The sequence below is a fragment of the Arvicola amphibius genome, chromosome 9 (assembly GCF_903992535.2).
Source record: "Arvicola amphibius chromosome 9, mArvAmp1.2, whole genome shotgun sequence".
In the NCBI taxonomy this organism is placed as follows: domain Eukaryota; kingdom Metazoa; phylum Chordata; class Mammalia; order Rodentia; family Cricetidae; genus Arvicola; species Arvicola amphibius.
In genome coordinates, this window is record NC_052055.2 from 37,025,899 (window position 1) to 37,053,778 (window position 27,880).

Genomic DNA, 27,880 nt, shown 5'->3' on the forward strand with positions numbered 1-27,880 from the left:
CCTGACCAAACAGGTATCCTTCCTTCCCTTTTTATCTTCCTCCTTCTGAAGACCATGGATACTCCTGGCCCTCTCTCTTGAACTCCAATCTTGCAATCAAGAAAACACTCTCCTCCACAACTCTGAAGTTCAAGAATGTCTCCTCTATACAGGCATAGTACACATACATCCCTGTAATCCAAGCAGTCAGAAGGCAGAAGCAGGATTGAGAATTTGAGGTCAGACTGGGCTACAAAGTTAGATGCTGTCAAGAAAAAGAAGCAGGGAGTATAAAAGGAAAGAGAAAGGAAGAAGAGAGATACCTATAAAAGAGAGGGTGAATATGAATTAATGAGAATACCTACTTGGGGGAAAATTCTTTGGCCCTGTGTCACCCTGTATCACCTTCAGCTAAAACTCTTTCTCTGCTCCCTTCACAGCCAAACTGTCATGTCAGAAGTCTGCTGCTACGTGCACTTTCTCACCTCCCATGCACACTCTGTTCAATACATTCTACAGCAAGAATTCTGCCTCTATCTCTAGCAACATTCAATCCAATGACTAGCTCATGCCCTCATCTAGAAGCATCGTTCCCCCTTCTTTAAATGATCATTCTTTAATTCACTCAACCAAAAAAAGTACGAACAACAGTCCTAGCCAGGCACTGACTGAGAATGCAGTGGCCTCTATGATCCTTCATTCTCTTGATTTTTTTTGTCTTTTTTTCTCTTTTCTCTTTCACTCTCCTCTGACTTTATCCCTAAACTTTAACAATAATTTAGAACTCAGTTCCAATCCCCTTTTTACTTACTTCCTCATTAAAATGGCACCATCCACTCTTGTGTTTTAATTGTAACTCTTCCACCGTTAAAACTTTCACATTTGTATCTGTAGCTAGGAACTTTTTAACTCCAGTTCTCCTATGCTCAATTACTTATCTGACATTTTTACCAGGTGCCTCAGAGCATCTTGGACTTGGATCAAATTTTAACTCTGATTTTCCCCACAGTTAATCTCAGTAAATAATACAATGTGTAGCTTTTCAAGTTAGAAATCTTGACTATTTGTTTCTGGGTTTGAAGCAGGGTCTTCTATAGCATAGACTGGCCTTGAATCCACTATGTAATCCATGATGACCTTGAAATTCTGATATTTACCTGTGATTATGGGCATATACCACCACAGAAGACTTTCAGGCAAGATACTTTATTCCTATCCCCTCTTATATTATTTTCAATCTATCAGTAAGTCTCACTGAGTCTATTCCCAAAATGTGTTCATCTCTCTCAATATTATCATTTCTTCCCCAAACTACTCTAAGTTTCTCACTGGCCACTCAACTTCCACCTTTGTATCCCTTCAGTCTTTTTGATACATACTTTACAAAATATAAACTGGTTTACTCTCCACTTAAAGTTCTTCAACAGAACTGGTGTATATGGTTCTATGGTACACTGAGCACTTATCATGCTCAAGGTCCTGGGTCCATTCCCAAGACCAAGAGAAAGACGAAGAAATCTTGCAGCATCCTGAAACTGAATCACCCTGTCAGCCCCTTCTCTTGTCTTCCAGGTCCTGGTTGGCACAGATGCCGCTTACCTGTTCTTCAGAACCAGTTCTCCACCCTTTTTCACTTCCCAGACTAGCAACACAACACTGGAGTTTCTTGACTCAGCCAAGGCTCTCTCCCATGGCATATTACTTGCTACTACCTCTGCCAGAAACACCCTCTCCTATGGTTGCTGCTTCTCAATTTCCAGTCTCAGCTTAAAAGGTAAACTCCCTGGGTTTCCCTGACCACTTTCTTATGTGGCTCCCTGATAGCACCACACACAGACTTTATTTACTTTCTTCACAATATACAATATTTTCTAAGTACTTACTTAAAACTTATTTTGAGATCTTACAAATATGCACAGAAGTAGAACCATGAGTGTTCCTACTTTCTTTTAAATGACTTTCCCTGTTCTACCGCAAGGCCCAGTGGGTAGAGATTATACGTTTCTCTTTACAGAGCAAGGGCCTTGTGCAGTGCCTGGTTCATGATAAACAGTCAATTTTTGTTTTGACTGAGAAGAAAAGTCAAGGATGGCACTGAAAAGGATGGTACCACCAAGAAAGTGAAACAGGAAGGGGAGTTTTGAGGACAACTGGTAATTTATTCATCAATCTACTCCCTGCCAGACTCTGGGTGAAGGATTAAGTTTCAGAGATAAATAAAAGCAAGTCTTATACAAAGTCTAGTGGTGACAGATATAATATACAGTGCTTACTGAGGGCCTCATGTGTGTTGAAAGAGGGCTAAGAATTTCAGAGATCCTGTCTTATTCGGTTCTCACAACAACCTTATAAAGAGGGAATCACAATTATTACCTCCATTTTGTACCTACAGAAACTGAGGCTTAGAAATATTAAATAATGGTTGCAGGTCACAAAGTGTGATGAAATAAAGCCAGGTTGAACACTTAGGTAATGTAATCTGAATGCCAAGCCTTAAGATATCTGTACCTCCAGATGTTCACTATACACTATACTGCAGACCACTATGAAAAACCGCACTAACATGAGCACACACACAAGGGGAAGAAGCAGGAAAGTCTAATGAGGAGACAAGGAAGGAAGGCTTCTCCACAGGACACCCTGGAGCTGAGCCTCAGAAGTCAATGCAGGGACACGGGATGAGCAAAACAGCATGCGGGCCCTGAAGGAGGATCAAGAAACCAGGCACCTGGAACTATTCCAGACTAATTTATTTTAGTTTATTATTTTATGTTTATGGGTATTTAGCCTGCATGTACATCTGTGAACCACTTGCATGCCTGACACTTGTGGAGGCCAGAAGAAGGCACCAGATACCCTGAAACTAGAGTTACAGACAGCTGTGAGCTACTGTGTGGGTGTTGGGAATGAAACCTGGGTTGTCTAGAAGAGAAGAACTGCTGAGCCATCTCTCCTGTCCTTCAGCCTAAGTTTTGAAAAGTGAGCATGGCTGTATACTCTTGTAATCCCAGCACTGGAAAGCCTGAGGCAGTATTGATGTGGGTTCCAGGCAAACCTGGGCTACATCATGGGCCCCTACCTCTACCCTCAAGTCCCCCAAACTGAGTGATAAATAACACTGTGTCAAGAGCTAAACTTGCCAGGTGGTAGTGGCATGCACCTTTAATACCAGCACTCTGGAGGCAGAGGCAGGCGGATCTCTGTGAGTTCAAGGCCAGCCTAGTCTACCAAGCAAGTTCCAGGACAGCCAAGGCTACGATGAGAAATCCTGTCTCACCTCCCCCACCCTCATATTTTTAAGGGAAGCCTCGTGTAGCTCAGGCTAGCCTGGAACTCTGTTACACAGTAGGTCTACCCAAGTGTGCAGAGACTGCACTATGCTTGTCCTCTTCTGTAAGGTATGTTATGGACCAGCAGAAAGGAGACAAATCCACTGTGTCTGTGTCAGTCTTAATTCACGGTTTTATTTCTCCAAAATTAACTTTAGCTGAGAGTGTAGCTCAGTGGTAGAACATATTGTAGCATGTAATAAAGTCCTGGGTTCTACAGCACCAAAAATAAAAACTAGCTGGGTGATGGTGGCGTACACCCTTAATCCCAGCACTTGGGAGGCAGAGGCAGGCTGATCTCTGTAAGTTTGAGACCAGCCTAGTCTACAGAATGAGTTCAGGACAGGCAGGGGTACATAGAGAAACCCTGTCTTGACAAAATGAATGAATGAATAAATTAATTAATTAAATGAAAGCATTATGGTCAAGTTTTACATCATCAATGAAGAAGAGGTTTTTTTCTTCTGTTTTTTTCTGGTGTTGGAAAAGATTATCTCCATAGTTTAACCTACAGAATGAACACAAAATCAATCAAGAGGATTACAATCCCCAACCAGACTATTTTGGGCTGAGAAGATAGCTCAGTGGGTAAAGACACTTACTGCTAAGCCTGAGGACCTGAGTTCAATCCACAAGATCCACATAGTACAAAGAGAGAACTGACACCCTTCCTCAAGCTGTACACTGTGGCACATGTGAACCCATTCTTTGTCCCTCTCCTTCTCTCCCTCTCTGCCTGTCTCCGTCTCTCTCTCTCTCTCTTTCTATCACACACACATAAAATGAATGAATGAAATGAAAAAATATCGTGGCCAGGAGGTGGTGGCACGCCTTTAATCCCAGCACTTGGGAGGCAGAGACAATCTGATCTCTGAGTTCGAGACCAGTCTGGTCTACAAAGTGAGCTCCAGGATAGCTAGGGTTTCCAGAGAAACCACCACTTTGAAAAGGAAAAAAAAAAATCTTCGGGGCTGGAGAACTGGCCCACCAGTTAAGATATTTGGTGCTCATGCAGTAGACCCAGGTTTGGTGGTTTGGTTTCCAGCACCCACATGGTGGCTAACAATCATCTATACCTCCAGTTCCAGAAGATCTTACATACTCTTCTGACCTCCAAAGGCCCTAGGCACAAACCAAGTACACATACATATATGCAGGCAAAAGAGTTAAACACATAAGATAAATAAATCTTAAAATTGTTTTTCCTTCAAACTGTGCCCTACAAAGTCTGAACAAAAGAAGAAAGAATTGGCTTAAAAAAATCCTAACTGGTGAAAAAACAAATGGTCCAAAATGAATGGGGTAAAGCCAAACATGGTGATACATGATTTACTCTCAGCACTCGGGAGGCAGAAGCACGCAGCACTGAGTTCTGGGACAGCCAGGACTACATAGAGAAACCCTGTCTTAAAAACAACAAAAAGATGTGGGAATTTTATTGTACTTCTACACTATGCTATTGTACTAGAATTTTACCCCAGAATGAATTTCCTTTACAAACATTTATTTGCAATGCTATACCCAGAGCCCACAAATGTTTATTTTTAAGCTACTACATGGACTGACAATAGGAAAGGTAAGTCCAGAGAAAGTCGGCCACTCCTGCATGAGAAAGAAAATCTATTAGGTAATACATGGATGCTTAAAATCTTATTTTCTACTATTCATTATTGCAGAGCACCTCTAAAAGAAGTATGCAGGAGAGTGAACCGGGAGTCCTTGCTCAAGTCAGCCATGCACAGAAAGGAGCCGGGAAGGTGTCACATGCCTAAGGTGTCAAGCTTTGTGAAGAGGTTTCCTAACTCCTATTAACTGCACTGTAGAGAACAGATTTAATCTCATATCCTACTGAAGAAGAAAGAGATGCAAGCTTCACTTTCTAAAGGTGACAAAAGTAATCAAATATGAGAGCTAAGAAAATAAACACAGTCCACATAATCCCTCTTACATTCACAATCCCAAAAGCTAAAAACCTGTAGAAACAAAAAGTTTTCTGTAAATTCACTTGTTGGCAAAACTCAATGTGAATTTGACTAGCAGCACAATCTGACCTGAACAGACATGATACTATTTATAGTCTACCCAATTTATTAAGAAAAACTACACTGTGACTGCCAAAATATTAACGTATTTGAGTGGGACGACCTGACCTGACCCTGTAGGACACACAGTATATGGTACAGGCTTTCGATTTCCCCTCCTGGGGAGCAAACCCAGGGCCTTACATATGGTAGGCATGTGCTCTACCATGGGGCTGCAGCATCTCCAATCCTAAATGGAGGATTATTAGCTTTCCAAAGTTAAAAAGACAAGTTCTGAATTCTAAATACATAGAGATTTCAGTTTCCAATAAAGGACTACTGACCTGAATAAGGTTTTAGTAAAATGGGCTAGAGATATGAGTGGTCAGAAGCATGCATTGCTCTTGCAGAGGACCAAGTTAAGTTCCCAACACAAACGTCAGGGGGCTCCCAAACACCAGGGTGTTTAGTACCCTCCGATCTCCATGGGTATTGCACGCACATGGTGCACATAAACTTATCCAGGCACACACCCACACACATAAAATTTTTAAAATCTTTAAACCTTTGTGCCTATAATTGGTTAATTTTTAAAACTATCTCTCACTCCTCTCTTTCCCCTACACTAACATGCCAGAAATGACAAAGCCGAATGTGAGTCTCACGTCACCACAGCAAACATGAGAACATCTCTGGGATGGAAGAAAGACCCAAACTACTTATGTTTAAAAGCAGTCATAAACAAACAAATAAAAAAGGGCTGGAGAGATGGCACAGAGATGAAGAGCACTCACTGGCTGCTCTTCCAGAGGTCCTGAGTTCAATTCCCAGCAACCACATGGTGGCTCATAACCATCTATAATGAGATCTGGTGCCCTCTTTTGGTGTGCAAGCATACATTGCAAGCAAAATAGACAGACAGACAGACAATAGATAAAATAAAAGCAGTCATGATGAACGGGCAGTGGTGACACATGCCTTTAATCCCAGTACTTGGGAAGCAGAGGCAGGTAGACCTCTGAGTCAAAGGCCAACCTGGTCTACAGAGTGAGTTCTAGGACAGCCAGGACTACAGAGAGACACCATGTCTTTAAAAAACAACCAACCAAACAAACAAAAACAAAATTTATCAAACCAAACAAACAAACACTCAAAACATAGCCTCGTGGAACAACCTGTAATCCTAGCTACTTGAGAAGTTCTGGCAGGAGGATCACAAGTTCAAGGTCGGCCTGGGCTATGGAAAAAGTTCAAGACCAAAGGCCTTAGTAACTTACTGAGACCAGGACTTGAGATAAAAGTAAATAGCACTAGGGATACAGCCCAGTGGCACAGCATTTGCCTAACACTGAATAGAGTCATATCAGGTACCTCATTTTATTTTAACATTATTATTACTTTATGTTTTTTAGAGATGAGTTATTTCTGTGTAGCCCTGCCTATAGAACTGGCTCTATAGACCAGGTTGGCCTCAAACTCAGAGATCCTCCTGCCTCTGCTTCTGGGGGCTGGGATTAAAAGCATGCACCACTACATCCAGCTCCCCAGTACCTTATTTTAAAGAAAAGCAATATACTAAAGTTTTAGTCCAGAGGCAGAACACTTTCTTATCATGTAGAGACTGTGAATTTGGACTGCTGGGAGAAAATATCGGACTTGATATGTAACAACTGAATACATAGTTAATTTTTTTAAAGATTGATTGATTGATTGATTGATTATTTATTTATTTATTTACTAAGCATACAATGTACTGCTGGTAAGGAAGGAACCAGGTCTCATTACAGATGGCTGTGAGCCACCATGTGGTTGCTGGGAATTGAACTCGGGACCTCTAGAAGAGCAGCCAGTGCTCTTACCCTCTGAGCCGTCTCTCCAGCCCCAGTTATTTTTTTTTTTTAACTGAGACAGGATCTTGACCGGCAGTGATAGTGCATGCCTTAATCCCAGCACTTGGGAAGCAGAGGCAAGCAGCTCTCTGAGTTTGAGGCCAGCCTGGGCTACAGAGTGAGTTCTGGGACTACATGGAGAAACCCTGTCTTGAAAAACCAAAAAATAAAAAAAAGGGAAAAAAAACAAGAGGCAGGGATCTCAACTCTATAATCTAAGTTGGCCTCAAACTTTGATACACATTAGGTAGATGATGTCTATCTGACAAGATTGCTAATAAAAATCTGTGGGTTATTTTTATTTTTTACACATAAGGCAAGCTCCCCAGGTAGACCATACCTCACACAATCTGATTCTAGAAGAACTATATATGCTTTATCTGAATCCATTCTTGGAAGCCTTTGCTGATTGTGGTTTCCACCTTTGACCTAATTAAATCTTAGTAATAGTGTAACTGCAGCCTTAGCCTTGTGAGTTCTTCCAGAAGGCACCAATTCTGGAGGTTACACTTGGAAGACTGAACACAGACACAGAATGTTTTCTAATCACAACAGAATTAAAACACAAGTCAACAGTAGAGCCAGGCACAGTGGCACACACCTTTGATCCCAGCATTTGGAAGGCAGAGGCGCGTGATCTATGAGTTTGAAGCCAGCCTGGTCTACAAAGTCAACTATTCCAGGACAGCCAGAGCTGTTGCACAGAAAAACCCTGTCTCGAAAAACAAAAACAAAACAAAAAATCAATAATAGGAAAATATGTAGAAACCTCCATATAGTCTCAAAATCAACTCATCAGAAAGAAAAAGGTTAGGAAGTATTTTAAACTAATGAATATCAAAACTCATTAAAATTTTGGGACTGAAACTAAAGCAAAATTTAAGAGTGATTTACAGCACATCCAATGTGAGTTCTCAATTAAGTTCAGCATCTACCCAGAAAAATGAGAGACAAAACTCAACCCAACCACAAAATGAAGATATTAAATATCAGAGTGGAAATAAAATAGGAAAAAGTTAACGAAGTTCTAAGTCCACTAATCTGATGCCATGTGTAACAAAGTCACACTGCTGAGTTAAATACTCCTAGATAAGAAGTTCACACTAACGCTGGGCAGTGGGGGTGCACGCCTTTAATCCCAGCACTTGGGAGGCAGAGATAGGTGGATCTCTGTAAGTTTGAGGTCAACCTGATCTACAGAATGAGTTCCAGGATAGGCTCCAAAGCTAGAGAAATCCTGTCTCAAAAAAATTAAAAAAAAAAGTCACACTAAAGCTGGCCTGGTTTCACAAGTGTACAATTCCAGCTATTTGGGAAGCCTATGAAGGAACATCACAAATACAAGGCTGCCTACTAAGGGAGTTAAAGGATACTCCAGATTACTTAATGAGATCTTCTCAAAATACAAAGAAGGGGCTGGAGCTATGACTCAAGTGATTAAGAGCACTTGCTGCTTTTCCAAGAGCTAAAGTTCAGATCCCAGAACCCACACTGGGTGGCTCACAAACACCTTACTTCTAGTTTCAGAGGACAGGACACTCAATTCTGGCATTTCTGGGCACCTGCACATACATAGTATCCACTCACAAAAAGACAGACAGACACACACTAATAAAAATAATCTTTTTTGTTTGTTTGTTTGTTTGTTTGTTTCTCAAGACAGGTTTCTCTGTGTGTAGCTCTGGTTGTCCTGAATCTTGCTCTGAAGACCAGGCTGACCTAAAACTCAGAGATCAGCCTGCCTTTGTCTCCCATGTTCTGGGATTAAATAAGTGCACCACCACCACGTGGCAATAAAAAAAAAAAATCTCTCTCTCTTTTTTTTTTTTTTTTGGTTTTTCGAGACAGGGTTTCTTTGTGGCTTTGGAGCCTGTCCTGTAACTAGCTCTTGTAGAGCAGACTGGCCTCAAACTCACAGAGATCCACCTGTCCCTGCCTCCCGAATACTGGGATTAAAGGCGTGCGCCACCACTGACCAGCAAAAAATCTTAATAAAATAAAAACGACTAGAAATTTAACTTAGAGTACTTGCCTAACATGCACAGCTCCAGGTTCAATCTCAGTACAAATAAAGACACGTGATGACAAAAAAATTATCATTGAAATTAAGTAGTCGCAGGCATGCTCAATAAATAGTACGGAGGCCTGTTTTTTATGGAATCTTTGGTGTAGGACTGCATGGAGATGACAGGTTTGGGCAACAGAACACTACTGGAATGGAATGAGAAAATAGTAGCACGTTAGAAATCTTGGAATGAGACTATAAATGGCTGTGTTCAGCAGAAAAATCAATTGCTTCCACATGTCCTCTCCTCAGTGCATTTGTTTTACTACGATATAAAACTCAGGTCATGTAGATTTTCATACTGAATCTTTGGACAAATAAAAAATTTAACCAACAGGCAGGAGAATGCTGAGTTCAAGGTTCATCTGGACTATACAGTAAGAACCTGTCTCACAAAAACCAAAACTAACTAAATAAACATTTAATAAATTAAGTCAATGAAAATAAAATCTGGTTCTTTGTGAAAAGCAATAAAATTAATGCACATCCAGTTAAATAAAGAGTGCTGCGCCTATACAAATTGCACTGATCTATTAAAAGACTGATTAGATAGTCTGGAGAGATGGCTCTGCGGTTAAGAATGCATACCATGCTTGCAGAGGACTGAGTTCAGTCTTTAGCATTAGGTTGGGTGGCTCACAACTGCCTGTAACTCTAGTTCCAAGGGATCAGATATTCTCTTGATGTGGGATTCCCTCTGTATGCTGTGACTATGTTTTATTACCATTGGTTAATAAAGAAGTTGTTTCAGCCAACGGCTTAGCAGAGTAAAGCCAGGCGGGAAATCGGAACAGAGATATAAAGAAAGAGCAGGCAGATTCAGAGACACCATGTAGTTGTCGAAGAAGAAAGGCTGCCAGAACCTTTAAGGTAAATCACAGCCTCCGGGCGATACACAGATTAATAGAAACGGGTTAATTTAAGATGTAAGAGTTAGTGGTGGCACACACCTTTAATCCCAGCACTCAGGAGGCAGAGGCAGGCGGATAGATCTCTATGAGCTAGAGGCCAGCCTGGTCTACAAGAGCTAGATCCAGGACAGGCTCCAAAGCTACAGAGAAACCCTATCTCAAAAAAAAAAAAAAGATGTAAGAGTTACTTAATAAGAAGCCTAAGCTAAATGGCCACACAGTGTTGTAATTAATATAGTTTCTGTGTGATTATTCGGGTCTAGGCACCTGGGATGCAAACGAGCAGTTTCCGCTTACCTTCTATTCTGACCTCTGTGAGTACCTGCATCCAAATGCAGGCACAAAGCCACACACAATCATAAATAAAATAAATCTCAAAAGGAAAAAAAGGCTGGTACGAGAACGTTATAAACAGCGTCATACCAACAAACTTGACAACTTAAGCAAAACAGAGAAATACCAAGGCTCGCTTAAGATGGAGAATATGAACACTATTATAATTACTAGATAATCTGAATTTGGACTAAAGCATTCCCACAAAAAAACAACCATGTCAAGATGGCCTTAATGAGAATCTCCCAAAAACCTAAGAAAGAAAAATAGAGAAAGAGAAAAGAGAGTTAAAGAAAGAGGCAAAGGGAATGACTTGGGGAAGGAAGGGGTTAATTAATTCTGTGGGGCGTAGTGGCCAGTGCCTTTACTCCTAGGAGTCAGGCAGTAGTGGCAGGGGACAGGCAGGCAAGAAGAACTCCAAGTCCAGCCTTAGCTATATAGTGGGTTCAAGGCAGCCTGGGCTGCATATGAGATTTTTTCTCAAAAAGGAATGATTAATTTGTGACCTAATAAAGGTTTCAGTAGTACAAAACTAAATGCTCTTCACCAAAGACTGAGGGAGAATGTTCAATCTCACCACTTCTGCTCAGCATAATACCTCAAGTCTAAGCTAGCATAATAAGAAAAGGTATGGGTGGAGGGGAGGGGAGGGAAGGGGGAGAAGGAGGGTAGGGAAGGGGGAGGAGAAGGGGAGGGAGGGGGGAGGAGGAAGGAAGGAGATGGAAATTTTTAAATATAAAAATAAAAAATAAACCATGAGAGAGGAAAAAAAAAAGAAATGGAATCAGACTTGAAGAATGGAAAATAAAACCATCTTCCTTTGTAAATGATGTATTTATACTTTTTAAAAAATTTTATTACAAGCTGGGTGGTGGTGGCACATGCCTTTAATCCCAGCACTTGGGAGGCAGAGGCGGGCGGATCTCTGTGAGTTCGAGGCCAGCCTGGTCTACAAGAGCTAGTTCCAGGACAGGCTCCAAAGCTACAGAGAAACCCTGTCTCGAAAACAAAAACAAACAAACAAAAAAAATTTATTATATTAGGTCCCTGTGTGGAGGGCAAACTATAGGATTCGATCCTCTCCTTCCACCATGTGGCACTCAGAGACTGCTTGAGATCATCAGCCTTGATGAGTACCTTGACCTACCAACTTGCTGGCCCAATATTTATATTTATAAATATAAGATCTGTAGTGGCTGGGGATATGGCTTCATGATTAAAAGTTCAGCTTGCTCTTCCAGACAACCTGTGTTTGATTCCCAGCACCCACATGATGCAGCTTACAACTATCTGTAACCCTGTAAATGGCACACAGACATACACGCAGGCACTCACAAACACACATAAAATGTATCTTTTAAATATATATTATATAAAACTGTCACTAGAATCAATGAACTAAATTAACAAAGTTTGCCTAGTTCATTATACTCTCATTATATCAATTACAAAACAGACAAAAAAGCTGGATTAATGGCTCAGGAGTTAAGAGTCCATAATACTCTTGCAGAGAACCAAGTTTGGTTTTAAGTACTCACCTGGGGCAGCTCACAACACCATCTTCTGGTCTCCACCAGGCATTGCATTCAATGATTCAATGTACACACACACACACACACACACACACACACACACACACACACACACGCACACACGGTCTTTTTAAAAGCCTATGGATACAGTTCAGTGTAGAGTCCTTGTTGTGGTAACCCTTGGTTCAAACCTCAGAAAAAAATTAGAATTCAAATACTCAGTTCTGAGCAAAACTATGTTTTGTCACATGCTCATTTCTCTTTTCCACTATTCTTTGGAGTTCCTAAACTGTCTTCTCATCTGACATCAAATAGGCTCTTCATATTAGTCTAATGTGACCTCTAATAGTGACCACAACATATAATATCTATCACTTTGTATTATTTTATAAAATCATATTTTTTCTTTTGCATATATATGGAATAATAAACTGCACCTATTATCTTGCCCCCCCCCCAAAAAAAAAGTGCCTCTGGATACAAACTGAAGAAGGCCTATGGTTAAGAAATATTTCAAGCTAAGATGCAGTAGCACATGCCTTTAATCTCAGCACTCAAGAGGCAGAGGCAGGCAGATCTGAGTTCAAGACCAGTCTGGTCTACAGAATGAGTTTCAAGATAGCCAGGGTTACACAGAGAAACCCTGTCTCGAAAAACCAAAGAAATATTTCAAGGAAGACAAAGTTTACAGAAAATTTTGCTTATGCATATGCATGATTACAATAGCCTGTATGTGCACATGTAGAGGCCAGAGATCGATACTGGCTATCTTCCTCCATTGCTCTCCACTGTCCTTTTTGAGACAGGCTCTCCCATTGAACCTAGAGCTTGCTATTTCTGCTAGACTGGCTGGCTTATTAGCTCCGGTACCTGCCCGTCTCTGACTGCTCAGTCCTGCAGTGACAGATGTGTGCTCTGTGGCTGAACTCAGGTCTGCATGCTTGCCCAGCAAGCACTTACCCTGAGCCAGCTTTTCAGTCCCGGAAAACTTGAGAGTAAGAGAAAAAAAAGAGACTGGTAGCAGACGTGGGGAGAATATTTTACATAAATCAAGCCTTCAAAAGAAAGAGAGCCAAAAGGGGAAAAAATATCATATGGAAAATGGAGCAAAGACTGTACCAGAAGTCAGGGATGGAAAAAGTAAAGGCATCTGGCTCAGATAGGTGTTGATTTCCTAGAATGAGAAAGTACACAGTTTTGAATGAGAGAAAAGAAAACAGTGGGTAGGAAATGTTTTCTGAGTAAAAAGGAATGGGACAACAGGCAGACAGCTACTTGAATAAACCAGACATAGCCTGAAGACAATGGCTTGAAAACAGAAATCAGAGGTCCACACCAAAGCTACTAGAGTGCAGTGGTAGAATCCTAGCCACCTTGAGGCTAAGGCAGGAAGACCTCAAGTACAAAGCCAACCTTGGCAACACAGTGAAACCCAGTCTCAAAAAAACAAAGCAAAACAAACACAAAGCCACAGGAAAACGGGACACATTTCAAGATCAGTATCACCAGATTTCAGGATCCTGGTACTGAGAAGACTGATGGCCAGTGAGGGGACCTAAGAGTCAACAATTCACAAGAATGTAAGGCAGAGGATGTACTCTAGTCTCTGGAGTTACCTTTCTGAGAAGCAACCCGAATGAGTCTTCAGACTCAAGGATGGGAAAAAGGTTAAAGGCAAACAAAAAATGCCATACGCATTCCTCAGTGCGGTAAATATGCTGAGCGCATCAACTTCCAAAGCAAGCATGGCATCAGTGCAGGCCCTAGCACAAAGTGCTGAGGCAGAGTCACAAGCCATACAGGGAGCACAGGGTCCCATTTAAACATTTCAAATCAGACATCACTGGTTTGAAATGTGATGTCTTTCATTTTCATTCTTGTTTTGTTTTTGTTAGTCCTACAAAGAGCCTTTCACTGTGTTTTGGGGAGAAACAGAGAGAGAAAGAGAGAGAGGAAATGTGTGTGTGTGTGTGTGTGTGTGTGTGTGTTTTACAAGTAGCATTTCCCCTTGACCAGCAAGCCAGCCATATATTAGGCGCACAGAATACACACAAGACCTCTCTGTAGTGACTTGTGGCTCCCAGATCCCCACACTGTTTAAGTATAATAATGAATGTACTGTTTTTTTTTAAGGGGACTGAGCCAAAATGCAAATAAAACATCATAAATGTTAAGCATATTGCTGTAAAAATACAAAACTTTTGGAGTGAAACACAAAAGTGTAGGTGGTGAACGAGTATTTTAAAGTGTGTAATCCATGGTTCATCTAACCAGAGACTATATTTAGAAACTCGACAGAGACATACTCCTGGGTAAAACATCTCATGGAAAGGATATCACTGAGCCTGATGCACCATCAGCAGGATTTGTACAGGAGGCGAAAGGCAGTTCCTTCAGAACAGCAGTCTCGTTTCTTACTTAGATTTCTTTCTCCAGATCAGAACCATGTGCCTAGCAGCTGCTTTAGACATTTCTCCTGATCTGCTGTGAATGTTAGCCAGGGTTACTTTCTACTTTGTACACTAGTGGTGCATGCATATGTGCACATGTGAGGCGTGCACGTGCATGTGGAGGCCAAACGTCAACTATGGGTATCCTTCTCCATCACACACCACCTTATGTTGTGATAAGGTCTCTCACCTTTTGGTTAGATTGGCGGGCAGTGAGCCCTGGGACCTTCCTGTTTTCTCCTCCCAGTTCTGGGTTAAAGGCACATTCTATCAGGCATACTCCTACATGCTCTTACATGGGTGCTGGTGACCTGAACTCAGGTCCTCATGCTTGCACAGCAAGCACTTGATCTATTGAGCCATCTCTTTAGCCCCACTTCTAATTTTTTTTTTTTTTTTTTGGTTTTTCGAGACAGGGTTTCTCTGTAGCTTTGGAGGCTATCCTGGAATTAGCTCTTATAGACTAGGCAGGCCTCGAACTCACAGAGATCCACTTGCCTCTACCTCCCAAGTGCTGAGATTAAAGGCATGCACCGCTACCACCCAGTCCCCACTTTTAATTTTTTTTATAATTTATTTATTTTTATTTTATGTACATTGATGTTTTGCCTGCATGTATGTCTGTGTGAGGGTGTCAGATCTTAGACTTATAAACAGTTGTGAGCTGTCATGTGGGTGCTGGGAATTGAACCCGAGTCCTCTGGAAGGACGGTCAGTGCTCTTACACCTACGCCATCTCTCCAGCCCCCCACTTCTAATTTTTAAGCTCCAAGATTACCTATTTTTTTAATAAAGACACTCTAGAACAGTGTTACAGAATAAACTATACTCATTGCCAATATTCTCCTTACCTATTATTTCTTCCATTCTTTTCAATCTGGGTCAATAAGTAACTACATAGACTACATAGAAATTTACATTAAAGTCAGCCAACTATACCATCTTTTGAGTGTAATCAGCACCACCTTAGTCACCTGCAATTCTGAAAATAATTGTTATCCCACAAATGTTAAGATTACACATGTGTGCACCACATCCCACACCATGGTTGTTCCTTTAAAAAATGTAGTGATTATAAAATGAAAGAAGCAAAAGATGGTGTGAGCGGGGTGGGAGCAGTACCTACCCCCAGCAGGAGAGTAAGACAGTCAGAATGTACTATTGATTGGACTTGTTGAAGGCTGTCTCTAACCCACAACACTATTAATAGGTGAGCAGTAAGTTAGGTCATGGGGAATGTCCCCTGGAAGGGTACACTGCGGTCCTGGCCCTCTTCTTCCTCTACTTTCTATTTTTAGCCCTCATTTGGTGAAGGCTCCTTCTATCATAGGCTTCCTCCATAATGTGCAGCTCTGCCTCAGGCCAACTGATCAAGGACTAAAACTACCCAAACTATGAGACTGTGAGATAAAATAACCATTTTATTTACCTTCAGTACTGTTTTATCTAACTCAGGACTTTACACATCCTAGGTTAAGTGTCCCCTAGTCCAAACCTTTCCTTTTTTTAAAAAAAAGTTGATTTATCTCCAATCTTTGGATCTTTGGAGGTGATTTGTTACAATAATGTAAAGCTGACTAACACAGAAGAGGACTAGAGAAAAAGCTGTTGAAATTAAACAGGAATAACTGAAGGAAGTAAACTAACTTTCTAGTAGTATCTCCATTTCTTCAACTCTACTTGGGAATGGAATCAGACTAAAACAGTTTGGGAGAGTTAGGAGATAAGCAAAGACCTTCAAGCTGGGAATCATCTTCCCCAAGACACATGCCTAGAGGCCCTTCTGGATAGTCCTTCCTGTTCAACCTTTCACCATTTCCCTGTTCAATGGCTGGCCCTACAGAGATGGCATCAGCACTCAAACAGGTAATCTAGAAGGTCACTTCTGTGCACAGCTCCTACAGATAGGCTGATATGAGTCACCACTTTCTAATTACACCTGACACTGCATGCTTTACAGGTCCTCTACACCAACAAGTGCAGTAATAAGAAGAGACCAGCACCATTCTTCCTTGTGATGATTATCTTCCCTGGAAAGGATTTCAGAAAGTCTTTAAGAATTCTTATATGGGGAAGGGGGCTACAGAAATGGATCACCAGTTGGCACTTGCTGCTCCTATGGAGGACTGAGCTCAGGTCCCAGCATCCACATCAAGTGGCTCATAACTGCCTATAATTCCAGTTCCAAGGGATCTAACACCCCTTCTGGCCTCCATGGGAACCCACATTCCCATGCACATACATACCCACACACAACTAAAAATTATATATATTGGTTTTTCAAGAAAGGGTTTCTCTGTGTAGCTCTGGCTGTCCTGGATCTTGGATCTCACTCTGTAGACCAGGCTAGCCTCTCAGTGATCCACCTGTTTTCTGCCTTTTGAGTGCTGGGATTAAAAGTGTGCACTACCATCACTGCCCAATCGGATATTTTTTTTAAAAAAAAGGTGAAAGTTGGTTGGGGTAGAGTTTAGTGGTAGATGCTTGCTTTGCAGGTATAATGCTGAGTTTGATCCCAGCATTAAAGAAGTAATGAAGTACTGGATCAGTGGTTAAAAGCACTTGTTGGTTTTGCAAAGGACTTAGGTTCAGTACCCAGAACCCACATGGTGGCTTGTAACCATTTATAATTTCAGTTCCAGGAGGCCTGATGCCTTCAGCTGACCTCTGTGAGTACCAGGAACATACATGATGCAAAAACATTCATGTGGGCAAAACATTCATACACATAAATTAATCTTTAAACTTAATTTTAAAAGTAGTAATAATAAAAGAACCTGGGACCTGGGTATGGTGGCAAATGCCCATAATTCCAGCATTTGAAAGGTGAAAATACGAAAGTCACCAGTCTGAAGCTGGCCTGGGCTTTGTAGTCAGATCCTGATCAAAAACAAAGAGGAGTTAGAGATGGCTCAACAGCTGAAGGCCCTTGCCACCAAACCTCACCACCTGAGTTCCATCTCTGGGATCCACAGGGTGGAAGAAGAGAAACCAACTTCTACAGGTTGTCCTCTGACTTCCACATGTATCAATACCAAAAAGGTATACATGTAACAATGGGGGGAGGAGGGAGGGAGAAAGTGGAAAGTACTTTCAGCTGCCTGGAGAGGTTTAGACCAACTCTCCAACCCGAAGAAGTGCCTGCAGGTTGTACAGTGTGCTCCGGGTTTGCCACCTTTCATGAGCTGGCACTCATGCTGGCGGGGAGTGTTGGTGATGCAGTTGCTACTGAGTCATTTCTGCCCCTATAAACCCAATAAAACCCACTGGTTCACCAAGCTGGATTTGGGTAGCAGCCACACTTTGGTCAGTGGTGGAATCTTTATCCGGGGTGAGTATGTGTGCTGCATTTCTCCAGGAAAGTTTTATCATACAAGCATGCACCCCTCCTCCTGACTATACTTGATTTTCTAGGTAAATGTTTTCTGTTGATGTAAAACACATTCAGAATAGATGTGTAGTTTTAAAAGATTATTCTCCTATAACTACCTAGTACAAAATTCTCTAGCTGATGCCAAAATAAATGAGGGCATTATAAAACTAAGCAATTTGGTTATTGGTTTTATTTTTGAAATAGGGTCTCCAAGTTTCCTATGCTAATCTTAAACTTACCTCATAGCTGAGGATGACACTGAATTTATAATCTTTCTGCTTCTACCTCTGAATGCTGGGGTTACAAGTATAAACCACCACACAAGACTTTTAATTTTTTAAATTTGTGTGTATGTCTGTGTGGGTTGCACATATGTATGCATTGCCGGCAGAGGCAAGAAGGTCATGTTTGATCCTATGAAACTAGAGTTACACACAACTGTGAGCCACCATGTTTGTGCTGGAAATTGAACTCAGATCCTTTAGAAGAGCAACCAGCGCTCTTAACCACTGTGACATCTCTTCAGCCCCCACACCTGGTTCTAGAAAGTGCTAAGAATCAAACCCAGGGTTTTGTGCATGCTAGGCAAGCATCCTACCAACTAAGCTACATCTAGCCTCCAAACTAAATCATTTGTTTGAGGCATTTCTAGATCACTGAATGCCTATAACATGGCAGGCACAGTGCAATGAGGACTTGGAAACGTAGAGGTCTTGGTCTTTGGAATCTTAAACTGGGCTGGCATGATGGGTCAGTGGATAAAAATGCTTGCTGCACAAGCTGAACAAACTGAGTTCAATCCCTAGAACAGACATAAAGGCAGAAGGAAAGAACTGACTCTACAACGTTGTCCTCTGACTTCCACTCGAATACTACAGCAAAGGCACACCCAAAAACACACAATAAGCTTTATTTTTTTAATTTAAAGCTTACAATCTAGTAGAACAGACAGACCTAGAAACATGGTATGATATACCCTAAGATATAAACACGTAAAGAAAGTATAAAGGCATAGTGAGAAATGAAATCTTCCTCGGAAGAATAATCACCTCACCTCTGTGTGAAAGGGGCTTCTAAAAGACTTTTTATACTTTGTTCACTCTAGTTTTTGAATTCTCAGACATTTCTGTGCTTGGAACCCAGCTGGCACTCAAGCAAGTATCAGCACCACAAACAAACCCAGGACTTCTGACTTCTAGTTCAGACTTTGCATCTTGGCTGTGGCTCTGGATAGGCATGTGCATGGATGCCAATACTCATGGAACTACTCTGGAGCTCTGTCTCTGAAACTGCTTTCACAGCCAGTTTACAAACCACAAGGGAACTAAGTCTCAAGAAAGTTAAACATCTTTTTTGGGGGGAGGACGGGCAGTTAAGACAAGGCTTCCTTATAAAGCCCAGAGCAACTTGTAACTCTCCCGCCTGTACCTGGGATTATAGGTGTAGACCACCACACCAGAATGCAAATAACAACTTCTACTACTACTTTATCATTCATTCATTTTGAGACAGGGTTTCACTAAGTTGCTCTGGCTGGAATGGAACTTGCTAGGCAAACCAAGCTAGCCTAGAACTCAAGAGATCCTCCTGCCTCTGCCTCATTAGTGCTGGGATTTAAGACACACCACACCCACCTGCTAACTTTCTGATCAAAATGAAAACTGTAATATATATAAACAGTTGCTTGTGTGTTTTATTATTTTGTGTGAGGGAACCGTGTATACGTGTGGTATATATGTACAGTATGTGCAAGTCTATATCAACATGTGACATGTGTGTATGCATCCGTGCAAGTATACACAGAACATGAGCACATGTGTAAGCCTGAGTGATGGGATTAAAGGCATCCATCACCATGCCCAATATAAAGTTACTTTTTTTTTAAAAAAAAAAAAGCAAATCTACTTCAAATATACCAAGTTGTATACATTAAATATCTTAGCTTTCAGAATGTCAGTAATACTTCAGTGGGACGGGAGACACAAATATACACTCAAAGAAGGAGAAATATAAAAGCATGGCAGAGAGCTGGAGATTTAGCTCAATGGTAGAATGCCAGTGCTCAGCATTTACAAAGCCCCAGGCTCAACCAATCCTTAGCACTGCCCTCAAAAATCTCTATGATCTTTCACGATTCATGATCTGTTGTCTTCAAAGGACACAGCATTTACTACCTAGCTAGAAAGATTTAAAAAGTACATGTAGAGCCGGGCGGCAGTGGCGCACGCCTTTAATCCCAGCACTCGGGAGGCAGAGGCAGGCAGATCTCTGTGAGTTCGAGACCAGCCTGGTCTACAAGAGCTAGTTCCAGGACAGGCTCCAAAGCTACAGAGAAACCCTGTCTCGAAAAAAAAAAAAGTACATGTAGACCAGGTATAGTGGTGCACACCTTTAATTCCAGCACTCAGATTGAAGCTCTGTAAGTCTGAGGCCAGCCTGGTCTACATAGAGAGTTCTAGAATAGCCAGGTCTACACAGAGACACCCTGTCTAAAAATAATAATAAATTAATAAGGTGGCATTTGTTCAAAATAAATCGATTTTCTAGCACACGCCAGGTCAGGAACAAAAATGAGGAAGGCAAAGCTCGGTACTCAGGACATGTAAGGGGGAAGATGTCAACACACACACCGTGCAGGGCAATCATGCTGTTACTCAGCAGGTACACAGGGATGAAAAGAGGGAGGCTATGTGCTGCTGGCACTGGTTCTAATTCATCAAGTAATCATGAGTCAGTGCTTGTGCCTTATCACCTGTGATTACAACACAAATTAGTTATAAACAGTTGCATTCTAAAAAAATAGTATGAAAAGAAGACATTAAATCGGATATGGTGATGTATTATGTGTAGTCCTAGCTATGCCGCAGGCTGAGGGAGGAGAATCATTTGAGCCCAGGGGTTCCAGGCCAGCCTGGACAACAAAAGAGACCTCATCTTAAAAAAAAAGAAAAACAATGTTAAAAACTTCCATATAAGGGGCTGGAGAGATGGCTGAAGATTAAAGCACTTACAGCCTTCCCAGAGTTCAGATCCCAGCATCCACATGGATAGTTCACAACCACCTGTGTCTAGCTCCCAGCTCCAGTGCTCTCTTCTGGACTAGGTGGGTACATACTACATACATTCAAATACACATCTGTACACATGTGCACAACTAGAGGATGTTAAGAATTAAAGACTAGAGTTCTCAGGTTCCCCTGTGTTTCTCAGCAAGGAAATTTAGCAAGTCTAGATAATGAAGCCGTTTCTAGGTGAGGGGAACTGGGTATGCAGAGTACGGTGGCTGGCACTACCTAGGTCTGAACAGCAATGCTGAAGGCATAGTTCAGTTCTATTCTGCTCAATGAGGTAACCACTAACGACACGTGGTTATAGAGCACCTGAAATGTGATTAATGTGAATTGAGATGTAATAAGTGAAAAACACATTCTAGGTTTCAAACATTAAACATGAAAAAAAAGACTGTTAAAATATCCCAGTACTAGTTTTTTGAACTTTTCTTTTTTGTAATTACACATTTAAATACTAAGATTTTGGATGTTTTAAGGTGAATAAAATGTTACAAAAATCAATTTCATCCTTTCTTTTTACTTTTTAATGTGGCTACTAGAAAAATTTCAATTACATATGTGGTCTACATCTGTGGCTTGCTTTCTATTTCTATTGGACAGTACTAGTCCAAAGATCTGTAAATAGCCGGCTAAAGCACTTAAACCCTTTAAGCAATAAAACATCATTGAGGATTTCCAATCTAAGTGTTTGTGGTGGATTTGGGAAGGAGCAGAAAACATAAAGCAATCTTTCAGGAAGATTAGTGTGGAGGCAACGTGTAGGGGTGAAACACTAGAGGCAGTTGTCAATGTCAAAGGCAGCAAATGTCAAAGGGCAAGCAGGCTGCTCGGCTGGAACCTATACGAGGTCTCTAGAAGCAACATGCTGAAGAGAGAAAGAAATCACAAGCAGCTGGGACAAGAGAAGAGTAACAGGTGCAGTGTTGACCCAGGCTGAAGGACCAGGATGCAACGCTCACTTAACTCAGCAAGCTCAACACAGGATTCTCACATCTATCTTTATGTGGCAAGCTCTCTTAAGAGTGGCATTAAGCAGGCAGTGGTGGTGCACACCTTTGATCCCAGCAGATTAAAGCAGAAGAGACAGGCGGATCACTGACTTCGAGGCTAGCTTGGTCTATAGCTTGAGTAGGTCTACAGGACTACAAAGAGAAATCATGTCTCAAAAAAAAAAGAGTGGTATCAAACACTACCAGGAGGAGGTAGGCAGACAAGGCTATAAGAAATTTAAAAATAACAATAAGAGTAAAAGCCAAATTCATAACATAACCAAGAAATATTTCCAGGACTCTGCTGTATACCTGACACTTGGACAGGCTCTGGTGACGGGGCAAACAAAACAGACGTGGCCCCGAATCACAAGTTGCTAACAACAAAAATGAACAGGAGCTCTCAGAGACCTGAGCAGGAATAAGGATCAGTGGACAGAGACAGGAAGAAAGGGTCTTCAGAAGCTGGGCATAGCCGGGCGGTGGTGGCGCACGCCTTTAATCCCAGCACTCGGGAGGCAGAGGCAGGTGGATCTCTGTGAGTTCGAGGCCAGCCTGGTTTACAAGAGCTAGTTCCAGGACAGGCTCTAAAAAAACTACAGAGAAACCCTGTCTCGAAAAACCAAAAAAAAAAAAAAAAAAAAAAAAAAAAAAAAAAAAAAAAAAAAAAAAAAAAAAAAAAAAGAAGCTGGGCATGGTGGCTTACACCTGTAATCCCAGCATTCGGAAGGCTAAGGCAGGACGATGGCCAAGAGTTCAAGACCAGCCTGACCAACACAGGGAACTCCAGGGCATCCTGGGATATAGAAAGAGAAATTTAAAAAACAAACAAACAAACCAAGCAACACCACGCAGAAGGGAGAGAGGACGATGAACTGGCTCTTGAGACATGGTGGTAAAGATCTGTAATTCAGGCACTGGAGAAGCTGAGGCAGAAGGAGCATGAGTCTGAGGCCAGCAAGACCACATAGCAAGACCTAAGGAAATAAATTCTAAAAAAAAAAAAAAAATCAAAGAAAAAAGAGCTTCGAAGTACTACATGCAATGAATATGTCAATTAAAAAACAAAAGTTAGATGTATTTCTGTTTTTTTAAGGTGCTTAATTCTAAAACAAGAGTGGTCTCAATTTAACATTAAATTCTTAAGCCAGGTACAGGCAACCTTATATTACCAGTGGATTCTCCTTTCCTATCTTTCTCTGCTTCTCAGTGCTCCTTCTGCCTTTCTCCCTCTGGAAAATTTAGGAAGCAAAAATAAAACAAGCAACAAACAAACAAACAAAACCAAACAGACCAAAGATTAACCCTAGCTGTATAGCTCTTGTCCTCATCCCTGTAAACAATGAAAGTGTCTGCCCCTATGCCTGAGGTACGGATTTCAAAAGTAACAGAGAGGGTGGAACATTGTAAGCACACAACAAATGTTAGCCAATTCTGACATTCAAACAAAAGTATTGCCCTGATTTTAAAACATTTAAGAACTTCTATTTGAGGGTAAGATTTCAAGGGTATGATGGTTTAACACACATTCAGCGTAGACCATTACCTTACTCCTTTAAGTACTATCAGAAACTACTGCTCCAATAATCAAGTTACGACATCCCTTAAAAACGGTAAAGATCTAAGCCGGGCCTCTTTAATCCAGCACTCAAGTGGCAGAGGCACGTGGATCTCTGTGTTCCAGACCAGCCAAGGCTACACAGTGAAACCCTGTCTCAAGAAACCAACCAACCAAAACAGGAAAACACTGGCAGGCATCCCAATCCTCACCTCTGCATCCCAAGTGGGACAGAGACGTCTCACCTGTATTCTGGATACTGGTTAATGTGCCTACCTGGAGGGCCAACTACAATGACAGCTCTGCCACCTACTACAGCGATGCCTCGCACTGCACAAGTGCAAGACAACGTCCACTGTCCGCGTCCTCTCTCTTTACGACCCGCCATAAACACATACAGTTTTAAGGTCAAGAACTGAACTCTCACACACGGAGAGAAACAGTATTAAACCATGACAAAGGGCGAGGATGTGCGACTTTTGCTTGCTGCTGTGTTTAACTGTTAAGAACATACTCATGATGTTTTATTCACGGCGTTTTGGTTGGTACTCTTTACTCAATGAGTCAAAAGACACATGAGAAAGCATGAAGCTAAAAGTCCCAGATGGGAGACGTGTCCAAAGCTGCTGTCACTGGGTGTCGTTAGCCACTGCAGTGAATTTCGCTGGAGCAGGTAGTTAGCCATTGTGGACTAAGAAATCCGTTAGTTTGAAATTAAAGGGCGCAGGAGCAACGGAAGGTGGCAAACCCTCCCCAGGGTTGTTTCCAACCCTGTCATCCTTCCGCCACTCATTTGTTTCTTCGTCCAAAGTGAGCTTCGCCTTTCCCCGCAGCACCTCACGCAGCTCTCGCGGGATGGCCATGGGACCCCGCCATCAGGTCCCGCACACAAGCCTGCGCGCCCGCCGCGCGGGGACACCGGATGCTCGCGCCCCACCGCCAGGCAGACTCAGCTCCGAGGGCCTCGCAGTCCCGAGGGCCCCAGGCGACGCGAAGCGGTCGGACAGCCGCTGGCCCACCCGGAAGCCCTTCCACGGCTCACACCTGCCGGCGCGTGACGCCGGTCTGTCCCTGCCCCGCTACTCAGGACGCCCGGGCCGCCGCGACCGACGTGACCGCGCGTCCCTCACACACCCCTCCCCCGCCTGGCGTCAACACTACACACGTCGCGATCCCCACAGCGCGCCCGGGACGAGCGCCCGGGGCGTGCGCCCTGGCCCGACGCGGCCCACCCCGGCCCTGCTCGCTCCCGCCTCATCCTCGCGCCCCTCCCGCCGCCCGGCTCGCTCCCGCCGCGCGCGTCCGCGAGGACACGCACGCGCTGCGCCTCACCGGGCCCCGCCGCGCCGCGCGCTCCCGAGGGCGTCCTCGGTCGCCCACCCTGGGCGGTCCCGCGCGGCCCGGCGGCTCGCGAGGAAGAGGAAGGCCCGCGCGGCCCACAGTCCTCACTCACCGCTGAGCCGCGCCGGCTCTGAGTGTGCGTCGTTCCGCTGTGCAGCCCAGCGGTGACCGCGGTCTCCGCTTCTCCGTAAGCTATGGAGGCGACATCGCGGGGAGGCTGAAAGGCGAGGGGTGTCACGGTCGCTCGCTTCACCTTCCCGAAGCTCGGGGACCCCCGAAACTAAAAACAAAATAAACAAACTTTCCCCTCCGCCTCCCTCCCCCAAAACCACAACACAAACACTCGGGGGCCAGCCCACAGCCCCACCTCATTGGTCGCAGACAGGATGCCTCTGCTGTTCACTGGCTAACTTTTGTGCCCGTCAAAATGCTGTTCCGCCTCTCTTAAGTCCTCGCCGCTGCCGTCTCCCCTCATTGGCTAAGTGCTTCCCGTTTGCCGAGCTGGGGTTGGCTGAGCGGCCTGCGCCAATCATGAGGGGACACACCCCCTCAGCATCCCAGAGGCCGCTTCCTCGGTCGCCGACCCAGAGAAACGAAGGGGAAACTAGAGCATGATGGCGGCCGAGCTCGGCCAGCGCAGTCATCATCTTTTCCGTTTTTTAGCTCATTAGTGCCTCTCTCAGGCGCTATTTCTCGCAAGCTCCTTTCTCCATTCGAGACTGCACTAATAACGGAATCTAAACGTGCCAGCTCCTTGATTTATCCCCTCCGAAGAGCTGAAGTGGATTGGTTGTGCGTCATTGGACTGTCAGGGTGTCGCTCCCAAGCCACATCCTTAAACTATTGGTGGAACAGCCAGAAAGCGGCCAACAACAAGGGCCCATGCCATTGGTTTGATTCCACTGTTTGTTTGGTTTTTTTCCTGGCATCTTATTGGGTACTTCGGTGTTGTCCGTCAGATCCGGATTCGCCGCCTTACTGTTTAGCTGAGGTGGGTGGGGGTGTCTTTGGTCCTTGGTAGTTGACAGTAATAACTACTATCATTTATTGTGGATGTATTTTATGCCAAAAACGGTGCTGAATTTTTTACAGAAGCTATCTGATTACACCCAAATTTTTACAGAAAGCAAGACCAAAGGAGGTTAAAAAACGTACCCAAGGTCACTCATTTAGAAAGGAGTTGTTGGGCCATACATTGATGCCTAGGCCTGTCTGATTCAACAGTCTTCACTCGTTTAGCTATGCATTAGTGCCTCTGAATAGTACCTGCTAGTCAACCCAACATCATAAAACTGTTTCTTTCAGAACCCAAAGTCCTTATGCAGTTCCTGGCAATACATTAATAGAGACTAACAATGGAACGATTGTCATAAACATTATTGGAGACTGTAACTTTGGAGAGATTGTCATTTTCTCCGTAATATCTTCTCCTAGGATCCATTCTTCCCCTTCTAGGTTAAACAATAAATATTTCCCGACAAGAAGCACATGTAAATCTATGTTCAGTTTCTTTGGCTTCGTAAATGTCGATTTTTACCATTCTTATGTGCCAAAGCAAGCCTCACACCCATCGCTGACCATCTTTAGCATGTTCGTTTGGAAAAAAAAAATATCCAAGAGTTGGACATGATGAGAAATTAAGTCTAGAGTGAGATACGGAATAAATCCCTTTAGAAATCATTGATTGCATGCAAATGGAACAATCCTCTGACTCCTGGAGAGCTTCCAGAGTTGCAGATGTCGAGCAAGCCATGCATGTTCTCCTGGCTTCTAGCCACGGGATTCTTTCTCTGTGACAGCTTTTATGGAAGTGAATCCACATTTCGACCAGGGGAGGGCAGGATGCTTAGGACCCACTCATTGCCAGAGTGCCAGCCCCAAGCCTCCAAGACTGTAATGATCTCCAGGAGCACACTGATGGACTCTGGCCCACATTTTTTCTCGGGTAATTAACATTTTACCATCCCAAATCCCTGTCCCTTGTAGCTGAAGGGGAATCATAGCTCTTGTTTCCCTCCCAATCCAAGCTGTTTTGTAATCTCATTGGCAGTATTTAGCAATAAAACAGCCATGTAACACAGTAATAAACTCAACACTTACAGCCTTTCGGCAGAGGAAGACAAGGTATTTCACAAACATCAATTAAGAGCAAATGGCAGGTTTTCCTAGGATAATTTGAGGACAGGAGGGAGATCATAAGTCAAATTCTAAGAAAGGACTTAAAGACAATGAAACCTGATAACTCCATGCACAAAGCTCATATTAGCATTCAAAATGGGGATTAGGAACCAGAAAACAGAATGAGAAATGTCGAGGGTTCAGAACCTTCCAAACCCTCCAAGTTGATTGTTTTTGTATCACTTGAAAATATTTACTTCTTAGCCAGGGGGAGGGAGGCAGAGGCAGGTGGGTTTCTGTGAGGTCAGCCTGGTCTACAAAGCAAGTTCCAGGACAGTTAGGACTGTTACACAGAGAAACCATGTCTTGAGAAATCAGAAATAAAATATTTACTTCTAGGGGCTGGAGAGATGGGTTGGTGGTTGTGATCACCGACTGCTCTTCCAGAGGACCCAGGTTCAATTCTCAGCACTCATATGGCAGCTCACAATTGTTTGTAACTTATGAATGTAGGGTACTGATATTTGCAGGCAAAACACTAATACACGTAAATTAAAATATTCATTTACATAAATGTAGATCTGTATCTGTGTGAGAGTATGTCATCATGTGTGCATTGCCCATGGAGTTTAGAAGAGGACTCCAGGTCCCCTGGTACTGGAGTTAGAGGTCACTATGAGCTGCTCCCAACATTGGTGCTGGGAGTCAAAATCAAGTCCTCTGTAAATGCGGCAAATCTTTTTAACCACTGAGCTGCTCTCGCTGTCCCCTGTACCTCTGTCTTAACCCTCAAGATAATATTTGGTTTGATATGTGTTATTGGGAAAATCTCAGCTGTAAGTTCCTTGAAATAGTTTTACTTTTCATCTTTGTGTCCCTTATATTGAACTGTCTATAAAAGATCCCCCAATAAATGATTGT

At 42.8% G+C, this 27,880-nt stretch overlaps 1 long non-coding RNA gene across 1 annotated transcript in view; it reads right to left on the bottom strand.

Annotated features, from left to right (window-relative positions):
- LOC119823250 overlaps positions 1-25,148 on the bottom strand; it is an 83,082-nt gene extending 57,934 nt beyond the window's left edge. Inside the window, exon 1 of the long non-coding RNA XR_005286924.1 lies at positions 24,954-25,148. This is a non-coding gene — a long non-coding RNA (uncharacterized LOC119823250). The remainder of the gene's footprint in view (positions 1-24,953) is intronic.
- Between the last annotated feature and the right edge of the window lie 2,732 nt (positions 25,149-27,880).